Source organism: Colobus angolensis, unplaced genomic scaffold (genome assembly GCF_000951035.1).
Source record: "Colobus angolensis palliatus isolate OR3802 unplaced genomic scaffold, Cang.pa_1.0 Scaffold366, whole genome shotgun sequence".
NCBI lineage: Eukaryota > Metazoa > Chordata > Mammalia > Primates > Cercopithecidae > Colobus > Colobus angolensis.
Window position 1 is genome coordinate 2,048,330 of NW_012116999.1, and position 19,513 is coordinate 2,067,842.

At 42.5% G+C, this 19,513-nt stretch overlaps 1 protein-coding gene across 1 annotated transcript in view; it reads left to right on the forward strand.

Annotated features, from left to right (window-relative positions):
* Window positions 1–19,513, forward strand: part of TRPC5 (transient receptor potential cation channel, subfamily C, member 5) — a 326,052-nt gene that overhangs the window by 68,129 nt on the left and 238,410 nt on the right. The gene's annotated exons all lie outside the window — the stretch shown is intronic.

Below are 19,513 nucleotides of genomic sequence, written 5' to 3' on the forward strand. Positions count from 1 at the left end.
TAATGTGTGCAGCACACCAACATGGCACATGTATACATATGTAACAAACCTGCACGTTGTGCACATGTACCCTAGAACTTAAAGTATAATAAAAAAAAAATGTGCCAAGCTAAGTGCTTTACACGCATTATCTCTTTTAACCCTCACAAGAGCCCTCTATGTCAGGCTGCTTCATTATCCTTTGTTTACAGGCAAAAACTGAGGCTTAGAGTAGTGAAGTGATTTGATCAAAGTAATGCAGCAAATAGGAGGTACAGTTGGGATTCAAACCCAAGGAGTCTAAATTTGCATAGTTTACATTAAGTTATACTGCTTCACCTCCCTCTACACACACATGCACACATGGGTGCATGCACAAGTACACACAGAGCAAAAGCTAAGGCTCTGAGAAATACATGGTCAAGGTCGACCAAGCCCTCAAGAAGGTGAGCTGGTGGTCATTCTGAGGAAGGAGAGATGAGAAGATGGTCTTAAAGTACTAGGATGTGGCACCAGGAAGAGAAAGCGTATCAGGACTGACCTGCCAACCGTGCTTTCTGAGTACCCCTATCTGGGCCAGGATTTATGCCAGCTCATCCTTACCTTGGACTATACAAGAGAAACATAGGTAAGAAATACTGAATTGCTATTAAAGTTGATATTGTTGGGCCAGTCTCTCCTTGAGATACACACACACACACACACACACACACACATACCCCAACCTTCCAGAGGTACTTCTCTGTACATTGTAATGTAATTGGTGTCTCAGGGCTACTGGGCCCATTTATTGCCTCTGTTCTTGCCTTTGATCCTCTAGAGAAGAGGTGATGGATGGCAAATGCAGGAGCCACCTTGCCAGTCATTCTAAGCAAATAGAATCACTAACCAATTTCCTCCCAACCTCATCATCTCTGTCGAGTTGTTCCCCACCCCCATCTTTGTGGAGAATAATTAAACTTGCAAGCACTGGGCATCATTACTAAACTGCGATATTCAAAAACAACGCCAAAGATTTTTTTTCCTGGTCTGCTGCCCTGGAGTAAAGGTGGCTTTGATTTGTTTTGTTCTGATTTCTTGCTGTGGGCGATATCTAATTTGCCATTGTGCTTTAACAACAACTCTCTTTAAATACTAGAAGACAGTTCTGATCGTGGCAGGGGGAGATGGAGACAAAGACGCCCAAGCTCTACAGAGACTGAGTCAGGATAAACAACCTAATTATTTAACTCTTTCTTCAGCTACTGGCTTCCTCCTATTACCCAGGAGAACATTTGCTTAGTTCCTCTAATGCACACCATTTGTCTTTCATCTGTCTTTGCAAATGGATGCTTGGTAACTTTGATACAGCACTACCCAACACAGCTGTGTGGGTGTGCACACCCTCATAGTGCTTGAAAATTGTCATGGAGATTGAGGTCTAAAAAAATCAGTCATCAAAATTGTCTTTTAAGGGGCACCGGATGAAGAGAATTGTGCCCCTTCCAACAGTGGTTTACAAAGTGTAATCCCTGAACCAGCAACATCCATACCACCTGGAAACCTAGAAGTCTAAATTCTGGCCAAACATGGTGGCCCACACCTGTAATCCCAGCGTTTTGAAAGGTCAAGGTGGGAAGATAACTTGAGGCGAGGAGTAACAAAGCAAGACCTGGCCTCTACCAAAAAAAAAAAAAAAAAAATCCAGATTCTTGGGCCCCACACCAGCCCTACTGAATCAGAAACTCTGAGAGTGGGAAAACCTGCATGATTCAGGTGTTTCTGAAGCACGCTAAAACTTCAGGACCACCGAATCTAGAGTTAGAGAAACTCTGGTTAAAAGTCAAGAAGACTCCCGTCTCTACTAAAAATACAAAAAATTAGCCAGGTGTGGTGGCAGGCACCTGTAATCCCAGCTACTCAGTAGGCTGAGGCAGGAGAATCACTTGAACCTGGGAGGGGGAGGTTGCAGTGAGCCAAGATCATGCCATTGCATTCCTGCCTGGGCAACAGAGCCAGACTCTGAGACTGTGTCTAAATAAATAAATAAAGGCAAGAAGGCAGAGTAGAGGGAAAAGTAGCTTTATTTTTAACCGTGGTTTTCAACATCGGATGCCTACTAGAATCATCTGGAGAGTTCTAAAAATACTGATGCCCAGGTCTTACTCCCAGAAGCTCTGGCTTAGTTGATCTGATATGGGGCCTAGGCATTAGTATTTTTTCAAAGCTACCCAGGTAATTCTAATGTGCAACGAGGACTGAGAGTCACTATTTTTATAAATATAGGGGAGGATGTCATCTGGAGATCTTTACCTTTTTAGTTATCACCTGGTCCATGCCCTGTTTTGGATCAGGGGAGTGCTAGGATGGCTCATGAGAAATCAGGAGATATTACCCATTTGAGAAGGGGAAGGAAAGGCAGCTAACGTGCACTGAATATCTGCTATGCACCAAGCACTATGCTAGGCACTATGTCCACACATCCTTGAACAGATAGATTTACTGGCAGCAATCGCGATTGAGCATCCAAGGGAAGGAATTAGAATAAGGAGATGATTAGTTCACAGGAGCACACACACAGAAGCTTCTCATTATAACCACTCAAGGAATAAACGAACAAAAATTTGTAAAGAGCCAAGCATGTATTTGGGATGAGTTAGGTAGATCCCAGTTTAGATACAGAAGGCTGGACTAAATGACCTAATATTTCTACAAAATTTATTCTAGAATACTGTGAAAAGGCATAATGTCAGATACAATCTGGAAGCTATTTCTGCACATTCAAAATGATGGAGAAAACTGAGGTACTATCTCCCAAACCACTCTCACTGAAAACTTTGAGATGGCTCAGGCAACCTTAAAGAGGAATGAGGTTAAGTATTACACCCATTTCATAGACTAGAACAGTGGTTCTCAATGTATGGTCCCTGGACCAGCAGCACCAGTAGCACCTGAGTACTTGTTAGAAATGCAAATTCTCCATCCCCATCCTACTTCTACTGAATGAGATACTCCAAGCATGGGGCCTTGCAATCTGTTTTAACATTCTCCCAGGCAACCCTGATGCATGCTTGAGAACCAGTTTTAGAAGTGAGTTCGTTCAACTGATCCTCAAGGATGGAGTCATTTTTAAATTTTTTTTTCACATCAGCAAGTATTCACTGAGGAGCCTGCCTATCTATACCCCAACCATGCCCTTCTCTGAATTGTACTGGAAAACTAAGAGATGCAAGGCTGCAGTGAGGACTGGCAATGTGGCTGGTGGGAAATACTAGAGACTGAGGCTCCAAATCATATAATGTGCTTGTAGTGTGACCCTACAGAAGTCACCTAACAAAATCTAGCAGATGGCAGGTGTTCAATAAATATTTGGCAGCTAAGTACCTGTAAGGATGATAGTGCTGAAGGAGACAGGATATAATGAAGGAAGCAGGAGTCAGACATATCTCAGTTTGGGTCCTGGCTCTGCCTTTGAACTAGCTCTCTGATCTTAAGCAAGGCACTTCCCATTTTAGCCTCAGTCTTCTCAGCTATAAGATGGGGGAGAGAGATTCTGATTACATGACCTCTATAGGCTCTGTTGACATCTAAACTGTTCTGTTTCAAAATGAGCCAGGCACGGTGGCTCGTGCCTGTAATCCCAGCCACTATGAGAGGCCGAGGCAGGCAGATCACCTGAGGTCAGGAGTTCAAGACCAGCCTGGCCAACACAGTGAAACCCCGTCTGTACTAAAAATACAAAAATTAGCTGGGCATGGTGGCGCACGCCTATAGTCCCAGCTACTCAGGAGGCTGAGGCAGGAGAATCACTTGAACCTGGGAAGCAGAGGTTGCAGTGAGCCGAGAGAACGCCACTGCACTCCAGCCTGTGTGATAGAGTGAGACTCTGTCTCCAAAATAAATAAATAACAACAACCACAACAAAATCTACACTGTGATCTTGAGACAGTTTAGTGATCCAGTTTCTATAAAGATAGGGCTATATAAATACAAAATGTACTGAAGCCTCAAGAGACATTTTATATACAGGATCAATTTCCAGCACCCGGCAAAATACTACTATTTAACACCAACGGAAGTGGTTTAATCATTAATGTGCGGCATGCAACCACCTGATTAAACACTGTCATAACTCACTTAATAATTAGAGCTTTCAACTGTTCTGAGTGGTACACAGGAGTATTTCTTCATGGTAGGAAGTTGTTTGGAGTAGCTGGGAAACATTACGGACAAATAACTGGGGCAAGCTGCTTGTGTTCATTAGGATCATAGAACTGGAGGAACCCGTCAATAACCTTTAGACATTCGAAGATGAAAAGTATTAGCAGAGAGTCAAGAAGAACCCTACATACAGATTATCAGGAAGAAATGCAAATAGTGAAAAGAGCAAGAGTGAGGGAAAGAGGTCAGACCCAGATTCAAATCCCTGCTCCACAGTAACTGTGTGAACTCAGACATGCCATTTAGCATCTCTAAGCCACAGACTCGTCTGTGAAGAGGAGATAATAACACCTGCCTCATAAGGCTGTTCTGAGCATTAAGTAGAACAATGGACTACGTGTGAGGGCCCCGTATAGACACACCCCCATCCCACCAAGCTTAAGTGCTCCATCAATTAGAGCTGATGTTATTATTCTGAATTGCCTTTGCATGTGAAAGCAAAGAGAATTGTGAGATCCCTGCTGCCTGCAACTTCATCAAAAAAAAAAAAAAAAAGACTTGACAAGAACCTGCTGCCTACTCTGTACAGGATATTGTGAGGCATAGCCAAGAAATGGTAGGTGGAATCACACAGAATTCCAGTATTTGACCATTTTACCGACAAACGCACCAATGTTATGTGGTTCAACCTAAGATAGGAGGCTGTCCCTCATTTTATATAAAGTCTGATCCTGTCAAGAAATGATTGATGCCCAGAAAAACAATAGCAATCCCCAAATGTTTAACTAAGTCCTAAGTTGAATATATAGTAGACCCCGTCATCCACGGTTTCTCTTTCCGTGGTTACAGTTAGCTGTAGTTAATGGAGGTCTGAAAATACGTGAGTACAGTAAGATCTTTTGAGAGAACATTTATATAACTTTCATGACAGTATGTATAATAATTGTTCTATTTTATTTTTGATTACTGTTGTTAACCTCTCACTGTCCCTAATTTATAAGCTTTGTCATAGGTATGTATGTATAGGGAAAAAACATAATGCTGTATACATGAAGTTTGATACTATCTGCAGTTTCAGGCATCCACTGGGGTCTTGGCACATATCCCTCCAGGGTAAGGAGGGACTACTGTAAAGCAAAATGTGCAGTGTAGGGAGGCAGTTGGTGGCCCTAGAGGTAGCAAATGCTCTATTTTGGCTGAGTGAATGACCGGACTCACCACTATTTTGATATCAAAATAGCTACCTTTTAGCCACCCACCTGGCCCCATTCCTTTCCTTGTCAGTCATGGATATGAGGGCAGTGGAACACTGAGCCTCTGCTGCAGAAGCCCTAGCATGCCAAAGCCCCCACTGGGAAGCCGCCCGGTTCCAGGCAAAGGAGTTCAGCACAGCCAAAGCAAGGTTGAGATGAATAACTAGATTTACTCCTTGAGATTCCGAGAGCCTCCAACGGGAACAGGCTGTTTCACAGAGCCAGTCCCAGCTGATAAGAGGCAGCAGATGACGCTTTCCAAGTAACAGTCATTATGATGCCTGTAACCTTTTTATTATAAAAATACATGCATAACCCTCAGAGCCCTACTTACTTGCACTTTCTTGGATGGCTGCTGGGTTTCACACAGGCCAGATTAGATACATTCTGACTTGTTCAGGCACTGTCAGTTTAGGTCCCTTCTTCCTGGAAGCAACAAAACCAGGCAAAGAGATTAATAAGGCCCACTACATCTAAGGAGAAATTAGGGGGCACTTTCTTAGCCAGAGGTTGCTCAAAGACAGCCCCATCCCAGTTGATGAACCAGTCTACCATGCACATGGTGTCTAGCTGATCCTTTTTTCCCCCTACGCAGCCTGCTCAGACATAGCCTGTATTTTACCCTTGTCAAATGGGGGAGGGTAGCACATCCTTTCTGTAGAGGAGAAAGACCACACAGCTTCCGGCCTGGACACTGCTCATGCTCTCCCTTGAGGGCCCATTTTACAGTGGTTAACTTTCTGGCTGGCCCTCTCACAGGCAGGAAGTTTGGCTGGCATACATCCCCGGTTTCATATTTACTTAACAAACAATTATGTAACAGTTTCCATGTGCCAGGCACTATTCTAGCCACTATACACATATCAACTCATTTATTATCCTCATAAGAACCCTGAGAAGTACAGTCACATGCTGCATAATGACATTTCAGTCAAGAATAGACCACATATATGCTGTTGGTCACATAAGACTATAATGGAACTGCCTTATACAGACATACAATTTGTTATCATTTATATCATTTATCATTTTTATTATTTGTATATATAAATGATATTGTGTATAAATGATATTGTGTGTTAGATACACAAGTACTTCCCATTGTGTTACGATCGCCTACAGTATTCAGTACAGTCACATACTGTACAGGTTTGTAGCCTGGGAGCAATAGAACATAACACACAGCCTAGGTTCCCAGTAGGCTATACCATCAGGGTTTCTGTGAGTGCACACAATGATCATATTTCTTAAGGAGATATTTCTCAGAACATCCCCGTCATTAAGTAATGCATGGCTGTACGTACAGTTATTAAGCCCATTTTACAGATGAGAAACCTGAGGCAGAGAAAATGAAGTGACTTGCCCAAGGTCACAGAACTGCTAAGTAGGAGAGCTAGGATTTGACCAGGCTAGGATTTGAGCTGGTAAGTGGGAGAGCTGTTATTATCTCCCCTTCACAGATGGGTCTGTGGCTTAGAGATGCTAAATGGCATGTCTAAGTTCACACAGCTACTGTAGAGCAGGGATTGAAATCCGGGTCTTGCCTCTTTCCATTGTCCTAGCTCTTTTCAGTATTTGCATTTCTTCCTGATAATCTGTATGTAGGGTTTTTCTTGACCCTGGCTCCAGAGCTTGTTCTCTAAACTACTAGAATATCCCACCTCTTGAAGTAAGATTTTTTTAAGGGATAGGTAGAAGCAGAGGGAAGGGCAGAGGCTCTACCCACAGATGCAGCCACTTTCATCACGGCTTGAATTGAGAAGCTCTAAAATGTTTTCCCTTGCCTTGCTGCATCAGAGTTTATCCTGTGCTCCCTCTTCTGAGGCATCCAAGGTCCTCACTCAATTATGAATAAAACTTGGCAGGAACAGTACAGTTATCATTGGTCATTAACACCCAGACCCAAAGCATGTTATCACATTCAAAGTCAAGCAGACTTCTGAGAATCTGGGTCCCTGAAGAGGCAAGTTGTGAAGATGAGGAAGAGAGTTTAAGAAAGGTCTATGGCTGTCAAAACTGCCTAGGAGAGAAAGGCCTTAGGATGATCATGATGAAGATACACAAACAGCCTAAGGGATTTTATGAAAATATTGGGTGCCTCAGCAGCAAGACCCTACAAGAAGAAATAAGACTACACTGAAAACAGACTTTACTCTTTCCTGGTTTGGCCCCCCAGTCTTGCTTCATAAACTACACCCAACTCAAACCTGACATATGGCAGCTAGGTTCTCTTCTGCAGTGGCAGAGGATCCCAGGTTAATCAACAAGGCCCCTGGTTAGGCAAGTGTCCAAACTCACACTTATCCTCTTCTTGGACAAAGATACAGTCCTCGGTGAAGCCTGTCCCATGCTCACCCACGCTAGGGCAGCATTTGAGAAAACAAAGCAACAACAAAGCATCCAGGTCAGAAGGCACAAGAAAATGGGCTAGATAAGCTGGGGTTATTGACTGTGGCAGTGACAGGCAGATCCTCTCAGACCGCTACAACCCAGATTCCCAGCTGGTTGTGGCTGCACAGCCCACATACTCTAACGACTCAGCTTCTCTCATTATGATTAAGATTATGATTAATGTTTTATTTATCAAACATTTGATATGTGCCAGGCACTGTTATTAGTGTTTTACATGTATTAACTCATTTAATCTTCATAACAATGTTGTTAAGTAGTTATTGTTATGCCTAGAAAGACTGATGCTCTGAAAAGTAGCAGGCCAGAGGTCACAGCTACAAAGTGGAAAGTTGGGGTCTTTCTCTCTGTCTCAAAAGTCACCTTCTCTATTTCTTTTTTTCTTTTTTTGAGACAGAGTCTCGCTTTGTCACCCAGGCTGCGGTGCAGTGGTGCAATCTCGGCTCACTGCAAGCTCCGCCTACTAGGTTCACGCCATTCTCCTGCCTCAGCCTCCCAAGTAGCTGGGACTACAGGTGCCCACCACCATGCCCGGCTATTTTTTTTTTTTTTTTTTTTTTTGGTATTTTTAGTAGAGATAGGGTTTCACTGTGTTAGCCAGGATGGTCTCGATCTCCTGACCTCGTGATACACCTGCCTTGGCCTCCCAAAGTGCTGGGATTACAGGCATGAGCCACCACACCCGGCCATCACCTTCTCCATTTCTAAAATACAATAGGGTTCATGCAAAAGGAGGTGATTTCTGCATGAGGCTCTATTGATCTTTTATCTCTCATCAAGAACCTAGCAGCTTGAGGATCAGGGAAGAAGTTGGCCAAGGCCACTCACATCTTCCAGCAAGGCACTCATCTCCTCACTTATGTCCAACCCCGGCTCTTCTCACCAGAGGAACTAATCCAAGAGCATGTGTTTGGTGGGTTTCACCTTGGATGGAGTGGAGGGCTACTTTCTTTGTAGGGCGCTGTTGAGAGTATAGCTGGACACTTCACAAGACAGGAGACAAACAGGGAGTGGTGAGTAGGATGTACGGTGGCTATTTGATGAAATTCCTCTCCCCTTAACTCCCCTTACCACCCATATGGTTAGCCCATAATTGGTAAACTCCGCCATTCTGGTCCTTTAATATGAAACTACCCTACCACTGGTCAACAAGTAGACTTGCCAGGCTGCACTGGGACTAAAACCTCCCTGATTCTTCAGGGTCCAATTAGTCCCTTTATCAGAATGACCTGGATGGAGAGCAAGGGCATCTGCTTTGGAGCCATTGAAAGACTCCTAGAGTACCTCTGTGTCCTAAGGGGCAGATTAGAAAGAACAGGGCCAAGGAAGTGCTGAGAATATAGGGGAGACTAGAAGTCAAGGTAATGAATGACTCTGTTATGCCGGCCTACCACAGTGTACCTGGAATGATCTTCAGGATCTGCACAAACCCTTAGGTGTGGAGGGAGGGAGAATTGATTGTCGTGTGCTCCCTAACTGAAGCCCATGTAGGAACTCCCTTTATAGTCCAAAGAAAGCATATTGGAGTAAAACTTACTTGGCCTGGCTCTGGCTCCCTGAAACAAATTAAATAAATCTCTTAAATCTCTCTTTTCACAGGGAGGAAACAAAACACAGTTTCATGGCAAAGCAAGAGACCATGTCACTTAAGGGACAGCATCCCATGTGAAATAATAACATCCATACTCATCTAAACACCAAGTATGCAGATGGAACTGAGTAGGTTTCCAAAGCAAATTTATCAGTTTCTCCTTCAGATTAGCTCCCCTTCCAATCCTTCCATTCAGTCATCTAGACGCAATCTCAGAGTTTTCACTGAAGATGGAAGGTGAAAGAGAAAGGAACATTCATCAAAACCTGTGGATTCTACTTTTCTATCCTATTATTCCTAGCCTCACCACCACCACCCCAGTTCTAGACTTTATCTATGCCACTCCACCCCCCACTCCACCTCACCTCCCTATACTGGATACCTTCTTGACTGCCTTCCTATCTTCAGGACTAGCTTCATAGTCATGCTATCTGAGCAAGCTCATAGGTACTCACACTTGGTTTAATGCTCTGCTGTTAACATCTTGAAAGTCCTAATAAGTTTTTCTAACAAGGAGCCCTGCAATTTCATTTTGCACTGGGCCCTGCAAATTATGTAGCCACTCCTGCCTGTTTCTCCCCATCTGGACCCATCTTACACATAACGTTTATTGCCAGAGTTTGTTTGCTAATGCCAATAATAATGCCCTAATGCATCTAATGGCTCTCCGATGCCTCCAGAATCAAACCCAAACCTCGTAGCCTGGTCTTCAAGGCCGTCTGTCACCTGGCCTCTGTCTAATTTTCCATACATCCCATATAAATTCTACTAATTCCGGAATGGAGGATGGTTTACTATTAACAACCTCAGCAGAATGATTAACAGCTCACACTGTGGAGTCATACTCAGTTTAGGGACCTGGTTCTATACCTGTTAGCTGTATGGCTTTGGGCAAATTCCTTAGCCTCTCTGAACTTCAGTTTCCTCATCTGTAAAAAGGAGATACCAACAGTACCTGTCTCATAAGGTCAGTATAAGAATTACATGATATAATCAATAGAAATAAGTCTCTAAGCATAGTGTCTGGCTGGCCCCTAGTAAACACTAAATAAGCATTAGCTGCTAATATTGTTATTTGTTGTAATTGTTACAAAGCTGAGTAGTTCTAAAAGTCACTATGCCTAATGCCGATCTAATTGGCCATATTGCTGGCTGGATTTCAGGTAACTCACAGTGACCTGCCATGTCGCTCTACCTCCCTTTTGTATACCTCTCAACCATCATCCTCTGGATGGAGATGATTATAATTTGCATGCTGTTGAGCTGTGTTCACCACCTCCCTCTTTTTGCTCTCTGCTAGTGTGGGAGCAACTTGATAGGCCAGCAGAAGCTGCAGAGGCAGACATGGAGGGGAAGCAGCACATTTGCCAACTAGGGTTTCAGAGGGAAGCAGCTCTGGGAACTGACATTCAGGCTTTGACCCACCCCCCCGCCGCCTTCCCCCTGCCAAGTTCTGTCCATTCTCCTGGGAACCCATGGTCAGTCTTGGGGGATACATAGAGATTTTGGATGAGATTTGTCCAGGCATCTGCGTGAAACAGCTCTGGGATAGTTCCCTCTATCATATCAGGTCAATTTCAAATTTGCAGCCAAGGTTCATCCTGAGCTGCTGAAGTAATTCACAATGTAGTCACAGAAGTGGCTCGCCCTATATAAAGACTAAGGATCCCAGCTTAAGTTTTTTGCATGGGTCCTTTGCTATACCCCAGCTGTGGTGAGCAGAACAGCTCCCAGCAAGGTCACTTCCGGTTCCTTCCCATCCATTTACAGATGTGCTTTGTACTTCCGTTAGAACAGGGATCCTCAACTCTGGCTGCACTTTAGATTCACCTGCAGAACTTCTGAAACATACCAATGTTGGGCCACCCCTAAGACTAATTAAATCTGAATGTCTGGGAGAGGGACCCTGAAGTTGGTAAGATTGTTGTTGTTGTTGTTTTTAATTAATTAATTTATTTATTTTTTACTGTTAGGTTCAGGTTCAGGCGTACCTGTACAGGTTTGTTACATAAGTAAACTTGTGTCACAGGGGTGTGTTATACAGATTATTTCATCACCCAGGTATTAAGCCTAGTACCCATTATTTTTCCTGATCTTCTCCCTCCCTACCCCCACCCTCCAAAAGGCCCCAGTATATGTTGTTCCCCTCTATGTGTCCATGTGTTCTCATCATTTAGCTCCCACTCATAAGTGAAAACATGTGGTATCTGGTTTTCTGTTCCTGTGTCAGTCTGCTGAGGATAATGGCTCCCAGCTCCATCCGTGTCCCTGGAAAGGACATGATCTCGTTCCTTTTTTATGACTGCTGGGTATATACCCAAAGAAATGGAAATCGTTCTATCATAAAGACACATGCATGTGGATGTTCATTGTAGTAAAATTCACGATAGCAATGACACGGAGCTGGTAACATTGACAAACTCCTAAAGTGATTCTAATGTGTGGCCAGGACAGAGAACAAAATTAAATGAGAAATGTAGCTTCTTAACCAATTTCCTGGTGTCCATGTCGTTCTTCTCCTTGAACCTATCTATGTCACTTCTTACTTGAAATACAAAGTTCAAGAAACCCCCAATATGACCCTGTTTGTTTTTTGCTATCCCTACCCATGCACTGTACCCTGTAGCCACACCTGGTTCTTTCCCAGTCCACAGACACAACACCTATTAGTCTCATTGAAATGTTGCTCACACTGTTTCCCTGACCTAAAATATCCCCACTACTTTTCCAAAAGCGGTGGTTTTCAAATGTGAGTGTGCCTCAGAATTTCCTGGAGGGCTTGCTGAAATACAACTTGCTAAGATCCACCTCAGAGTGTCTGATTTAGAAGGTCTAATATGGACCTGAGATTTGACCTGCTAACAAATTCCCAAGTAATGCTGATGCTGCTGGGCAAAATATCACATTGTGCTGCTCTCTCCTCAGGTTTCCGAATGGCCTCTTTCAAATTGATAATGAGGTTCCAGGAAGAAATCACCCTAGTTGGATCTGCCCTTGGCAAACTTTAGGGGAGAACAGGATTGCCTTCAGCATCCTTCTATCTCACTTTATTACCTCCTAATTGCCACCCTCCTACTTCCAAGCACTCAAGGTTTTTCTACTGGTTACTACTTGTTCAAAATGCTCCACAGCAAAGATTCTTGTGTTCCAGCCAGAATCTTATGCCCTCCGGTCTCCATACTCTGCTAAGAAGTTCTATTGATAATATAACAACAGAACATACAGAAAACTCTGTGGGTAATTAAGCGCAACATGGACTCTGGAGTCAAACAGGTCTGGTGTACTTGTGGATCCACCACTTCTCTGCTGTATACCACTGCAAAATCACTAAGCTTCTCTGAGGCTACATTTCTTTATCTGTAATATGAGGATATCATGCATACCTTGCAGGGTAATTATGAGGAATAAAATAAAGTAATGTATGTAAAGAATAAACCTGACATATGTTAAGCATTCAAGAAATAGTTGCTATTACAAATGCATTAAAACTTTACTATTAGCAACTGGTGGGAGATTGCCTAGGTAGCCCTTGCATTTTAACAACAACCTTGTTAGTGAGGATCTCTGGGGAAACCCTCCATTTTTGCACTGTTGTCAGAATGATCTTTTCAGAATATAAATTGAATCACTTTGTCCCTCTGTTTAAATGTTTTCTCATTGCTTCCCTCTTGCTTGTAGAATAAAACCCTAAATCCTTAAATGACTTATATGCCCCCATATTCAGTAGTTCTTAACTGGGGAGTATTTGGAAGTTTGGGGACATTTGGGTTGTCATAAATACCAAGGGGGGGCAGTATTTGCATGTAGTGTGCAGGGACCAGGACGCTAAACCTCCTACAACCTTGCATATGCAAACCCAGCCCTCCCCACCCCCATGAAAAACTGTCCCACCCCAAAGCCAATGGCACTTGCATTGAGAAACACTCGAGTCAAACTCTCTAGCCTCACCTCCTATCACTTCCTTGCTCTGTGTACTCCAGCCACCCTGGCCTTGTTTTTAGTCCTCCACAGCACCTTGGACATGCTGTTCTTTCTACTTGGAAAGCAGGTCTTTTCTGATGGATCATTTAACTCCTACTGACCCTTCAAGACTCAGCTTGAGTGATACTGCTTCGTGGAGGCCGTACCTCACTCCCCGTTATTGTATATACCTCCTTAGAACTGTATTCCTTTCCTTCAGAATATTTATCTTAGTTTATAATTGTGTACTCTGTAATTTTTTTGACTTATTTGATTAATGTTTGCCTCACACATAAGACCACAGGTTGCAAGAAAGCAAGCATCACATCTGTTTTTGCTCACCATTATACACCCAGTACCTAGCCCAATGCTTGGCTAGCAGTAGGTACTCTCTCTCTCTCTGAGAAATGAATACCCACATAAGTAGCCCCTAGTCTTAATAAAGTCTTTAGGGAGAGGGGGCAGTTATTAACATGCTCTGCTCTTAGGGGATCTTAGAACAACTGGTTCCTACTGAACTCTTTGAGGTAGGAGGGGGAACTAGATAGAGTAGAAGGGTGCTTCCCTGTAATTATTCTGTTTGCATTCAAGCTTATTAGAATGCAATGGTTGGTCACAATGTTTATGTTTACAGCTTCTACACATAGACATTCTGATTGATTGCTTGCTTCCAATCCTAAATATATTAAAGCAAAGGAAAGATTGTTTAAAGCATGTTGTCTATTTACTTTTTGATGCTTCTAAGACATGCAGGGTACCTGTCCAATTTTTGGCAAATTTGAAAAATACCCTGTCAGGAGTGTAACAGTCTTGGAATATGGTACTACATGTGATAGAGCTACTGACACCTCAACTCTCTAGTGAACTCTGCATTAAAAATCAAGACAATAGGCTGTTTCAGCTTTAAGTAGCTTGGGAGTTGGTTTGTTTGTATGTTTAATGCCATAGTCCAGGCAATAAGAAAGAATGAGAAAAAGGAAGAGCAGGAGTATGTGTTTGGTGCATAAAAGAAATGCTGATTCTAGCTGAGTGTGGTGGATCAGATCTGTAGTCCCAGCTACCCAGTAGGAGACTGAGTCTGGAGGATCACTTGAGCTCAGGAGTTTGAGACCAACCTGGGCAACATAGTGAGACCCTGTCCCCCCGCCACAAAAAAAAATATGCTGATTCTGTTCCAGTGTGACTAGAACCCAATAAGCAAAGGGGAAGGTAATCTAAGATGAGGTCATAGAGGTAGCTAAGACCAGGTCAGTTAAAGTTTTTGTTCATTCCTGTGAGTAGGCTAGGAGCCGTGGTAGGGTTTTGAGCAGAGGAGCAGTGTGATCTAACTTATTTTTAAAACAGATCATTTTCAGTACTGTTTGAAGAAAAAATGTGTGGAGGAGGGTTGATGTGTGAACAGGTTGCAGGGTGTAAAGGACAGAAGCAGCCAGGCCAGTTAGGATACTATTGTGATAATTCAGGTGAAAGGAGATGGAAATTATTGACCAGATGGTAGCAGAGAAGGCAGTAAAACTTGATTGGATCTTAGGTATATTTTGAAAGTAGAATGTGATGTGTGAGAGAAACAGAAATCAAGGATTCATTTTTTATTCAACAAATATTTACCGAACACCTACTATGTGCCAGGTACTGTTTTATGTGCTTAAGATATAGCAGTGAACAAAGCAAACAAAAATCTCCATCTTATTTGAGTTTACTTTTTGTTTTGTTTTGTTTTGTTTTGTTTTCAGTCAGAGTCTTGGTCTGTTGCCCAGGCTGGAGGGCAGTGGCAGGATCTTGGCTCACTGCAACCTCCGATTCCCAGGTTCAAGTGATTCTCATGTCTCACCCTCCCGAACAGCTGGGATTACAAGCATACACCAACATGCCTGGCTAATTTTTTCTACTTTTAGTAGAGATGAGGTTTTGTCATGTTGGCCAGGCTGGTCTCGAACTCCTAGCCTCAAGTGATCTGCCCACCTCGGCCTCCCAAAGTGCTGGGAATACAGGCATGAGCCCCTGCACCTTGCCTGAGCTTACTTTTTAATCAATAATAGATAACATGTTCTGAGCACTTCCTGTGTTCTAAGCACTTTGCATTCTTAACGCATTTAATTCTCACTACAATCCAATAATGTATGTGTGTATGGTATTACCTCCATTTCTCAGATGAGGAAACTAAGGCACAGAGAGGGTAATTAAGTTTCTTGAGTCTCACAGCTGATAAGTAGCAAAGCTGTGTTTCCAACCCAGGAAATTATGTTTGAGAGTGTGAGTTCAAAGCACTTCATTCTACTGCTTCCTTACCAGGTCAGTATTCCCACAACAGGAGTAAAGCTGGACCACCTGGGTGAAAACTAGGGATGTAACTGCTAGATGACTCAAAGTTTTTTGGCCTGAAAAACTGTAAGAATGTACTTGACATTTATAAGAGCTTGATTCTGAATATAAATTGGTAGCTTGGGCACAGAAAGATTTGGGCCAGTGAGTACTCTCTAAAATGTCCAATATTATTTGACACAAAAATGTTGTGTCACAGCACCATGTAAGTGTTAGCTCTAATTATCCACTAGAATGGTTAAGTGGCATTCAAAAGGGCAGAATTTATCAGGCTTGCTGAGACCATGACACACTGCCAGGCAAATCAGGAGGCTTTGGTCAGTGAAATCGCCCTAGGACTCTTTCATAGAAATCTGCCATCAAATGTGGTAGAAATACATGGGAACAAAAGAGATAAGGCAACCAGAGATTTGGAGATATACTGATAGAAATGGCTTGCATTTTTGTTGGATGCTTACCATGTTGTAGGCCCTATCCTAAGTATTGGCAATGTATTACATCATCTAATCTTCACAACAACCCTAGGAAGAATATATTAGTATTTCCATGTATAAAACTGGGGGTCCGAAAGGTTTGGTGACATGCCCAGGCTCTCCTAGCTCAAATGTAGTAGCGGTGGGATGCAAACACACATCTGTTTGACTCCAAAGCCCACGCTGCTCCCCAGGAGGGTAAATTCTCCTGCTGTGCTCCCCAGTGAACCCTGTCCAGATCATCTACTTGCCTATATTTGAATTATTTCTAATACTTAAATCTGTACTTCTTTGTATATTTCTGTACATGCTTTGGTACAATCTCATTCAAACATATATTCCATCTCTCCCATTTATTTTATAAAGTCACTGAGGTTGGGGCCCTGATTTGCTTATCTTGTTACTTTCCAGCAGTTTTAGTTATGGGAATCTGCCCACAAGTGAGTATCTAATAAAGGTAGCTGATTGACTGTAATAAACTGTTCTAGAAATCTGCTGGTGATTCCGTATGCTTTCATCCAAGACAAGATTAATATCACAGTGGCAGGTAAAATAATAGCTGCCATTTCTTTAAGATTTAATTTGGCCTAAATATCTATACCATGCAAAGTACTTCCCATGCATTACCTCATTTAACTCTAAAAATATGAATCAGATACTTTAACTGCCTTTTAAAATTTTATTATTATTATTATTATTTTGAGATGGAGTCTTGCTCTGTCACCCAGGCTGGAGTGCAGTGGCATGATCTCAGCTGATGTTTACCTCTGTCTCCCAGGTTGAAGCAATTATCCTGCCTCAGCCGCCCAAGTAGCTGGGATTACAGGTATGTGCCACAATGCCCGGCTAATTTTTGTATTTTTAGTAGAGACGGGATTTCGCCGTGTTGGCCAGGCTGGTCTCGAACTTCCGACCTCAGGTGATCTGCCCACCTTGGCCTCTTAAAGTACTGGGATTTACAGGCATGAGCCACCACGCCCGGCCAGATACTCTAATTACAATCCCCATATTTCGTGATCTAGCAGTCCCACTGCTGGGTATATACCAAAAAGAAAGGAAATCAGTACATCAAATAGATACTGCACTCTCATGTTTACTGCAGCCCCATTCACAATAGTCAAGGTATGGAATCAACCTAAGTGCTCATCAACAGATGAATGGACAAAGAAAATATGGTACATATACACAAAGGAATACTACTCAGCCATAAAAAAGAATGAAATCCTGTCATTTCCAGCAACATGGATACAACTGGAGGGCATTATGTTAAGTGAAATAAGCCAGGCACAGAAAAATAGATATCCCATGTTCTCACTCATATGTGGGAGCAAAAAAAAAAAAAAAAATTGATCTCATGGAGGTAGTGAGTAGAATGGTGTTTCCCAGAGGCTAAAAAGGCAGAGGGGACTATGGTGTGAGGAGAGGTTGGTGAACACGTACAAAACTACAGTTAGATAGAAGGAATAATAACTTATAGTGTTCCTGCATGTTCTCACTCATAAGTGGGGGTTGAACAATGAAAACACATGGACACAGAGAGGGGAACATCACACCCTGGGGCCTGTCGGGGAGTGGGGGGCAAAGGGAAGGAGAGCATTAGGTCAAATACCTAATGCATGCGGAGCATAAAACCTAGATGGTGGGTTGATAGGTGCAGCAAACCACCATGGCATATGTATACCTATGTAACAAACCTGCATGTTCAGCATGTATATCCCAGAACTTAAAATAAAATAAAATAAAATAAATAACTTCTAGTGTTCAATAGCACTGTCAGGAGACTATATATAATTAACAATTCATTGTACAATTGACCCTTGATTGTTTTCCAGCCAAACTCAGACTGAACATACGTTCATCCCTTGGTACGCATGGGGAGTGGCTCATGTGTACCAAAATCCACACATGCTGAAGTCTGGAAGCTGGCCCGGTGGAACCCCATATTTAAAAAGTGCAGGTTTTATATCCCGTGACTACTGTATTTCTGATGATTGGTTGGAAAAAACATGTGTGTATAAGTGGACCCATGCAGTTCAAACTCATGTTGTTCATGAGTCAACTGTACAGTATTTGAGAATCCGTGGATACAGAGGGCTGACTTTGTGTATCTGTGGGTTTGGCAGGGCTGACTGCAGACTGGAGGATGCTTGGATTTTGGAATACAAGGGTCTGGGAACCAACCCCTTGTGTATACTGAAGTATGACTGTATATTTTTAAATAGCTGGAAGAGAATATGTACAGCATTCCCAACACAAAGAAATGTTAAAAGTTTGAGGTGGTAGAAATCCCAATTACCCTGATTTTATTATTAGATATTGTATGCATATATCAAAATATCACATGTACCCCATAAATATAAATGAATATGTCCAACTATTATGTATCAATTAAAAATTAAAAATAATTTTAGATGGCTGAATAGGAGCAGCTCTGGTCTGCAGCGCCAAGCATGATCAACACAGAAGATGGGTAATTTCTGCATTTCAAACTGAGGTCACCAACATCAAAGACCAAAGGTAGATAAAACCACAAAGATGGGGAGAAACCAGTGCAGAAAAGCTGAAAATTCTAAAAATCAGAGTGCCTCTTCTCCTTCAAAGGATCGCAGCTCCTTGCCAGCAATGAAAGAAAGCTGGACGGAGAATAACTTTAGTTAACAGAAGTAGGCTTCAGAATGTCCGTAATAACGAACTTCTCCGAGCTAAAGGAGGATATTCGAACACACTGCAAGGAAGCTAAAAATCTTGAAAAAAGATTAGACGAATGACTAACTAGAATAAACAGTCTAGAGAAGACCTTAAAGGACCTGATGGAGCTGAAAACCACGGCACAAAAACTTCGTGACGCATGCACAAGCTTCAATAGCCGATTCAATCAAGTGGAAGAAGGGGTATCGGTGATTGAAGATCAAATTAATGAAATAAAGCAAGAAGATAAAGTTAGAGAAAAAAGAGTAAAAAGAAAGGAACAAAGCCTCCAAGAAATATGGGACTATGTGAAAAAACCAAATCTATGTTTGACTGGTGTACCTGAAAGTGATGGGAAGAATGGAACCAAGTTGGCAAACACTCTTCAGGATATTATCCAGGAGAACTTCCCCAACCTAGCAAGGCAGGCCAACATTCAAATTCAGGAAATACAGAGAACACCACAAAGATCCTCGAGAAGAGCAACCCCAAGACACATAATTGTCATATTCACCAAGGTTGAAAAGTGGTAAGGGCAGCCAGAGAGAAAGGTCAAGTTACCCACAACGGGAAGCCCATCAGACTAACATCAGATCTCTTGGCAGAAACTCTACAAGCCAGAAGAGAATGGGGGCCAATATTCAACATTCTTAAAGAAAAGAATTTTCAACCCAGAATTTCATATCCAGCCAAACTAA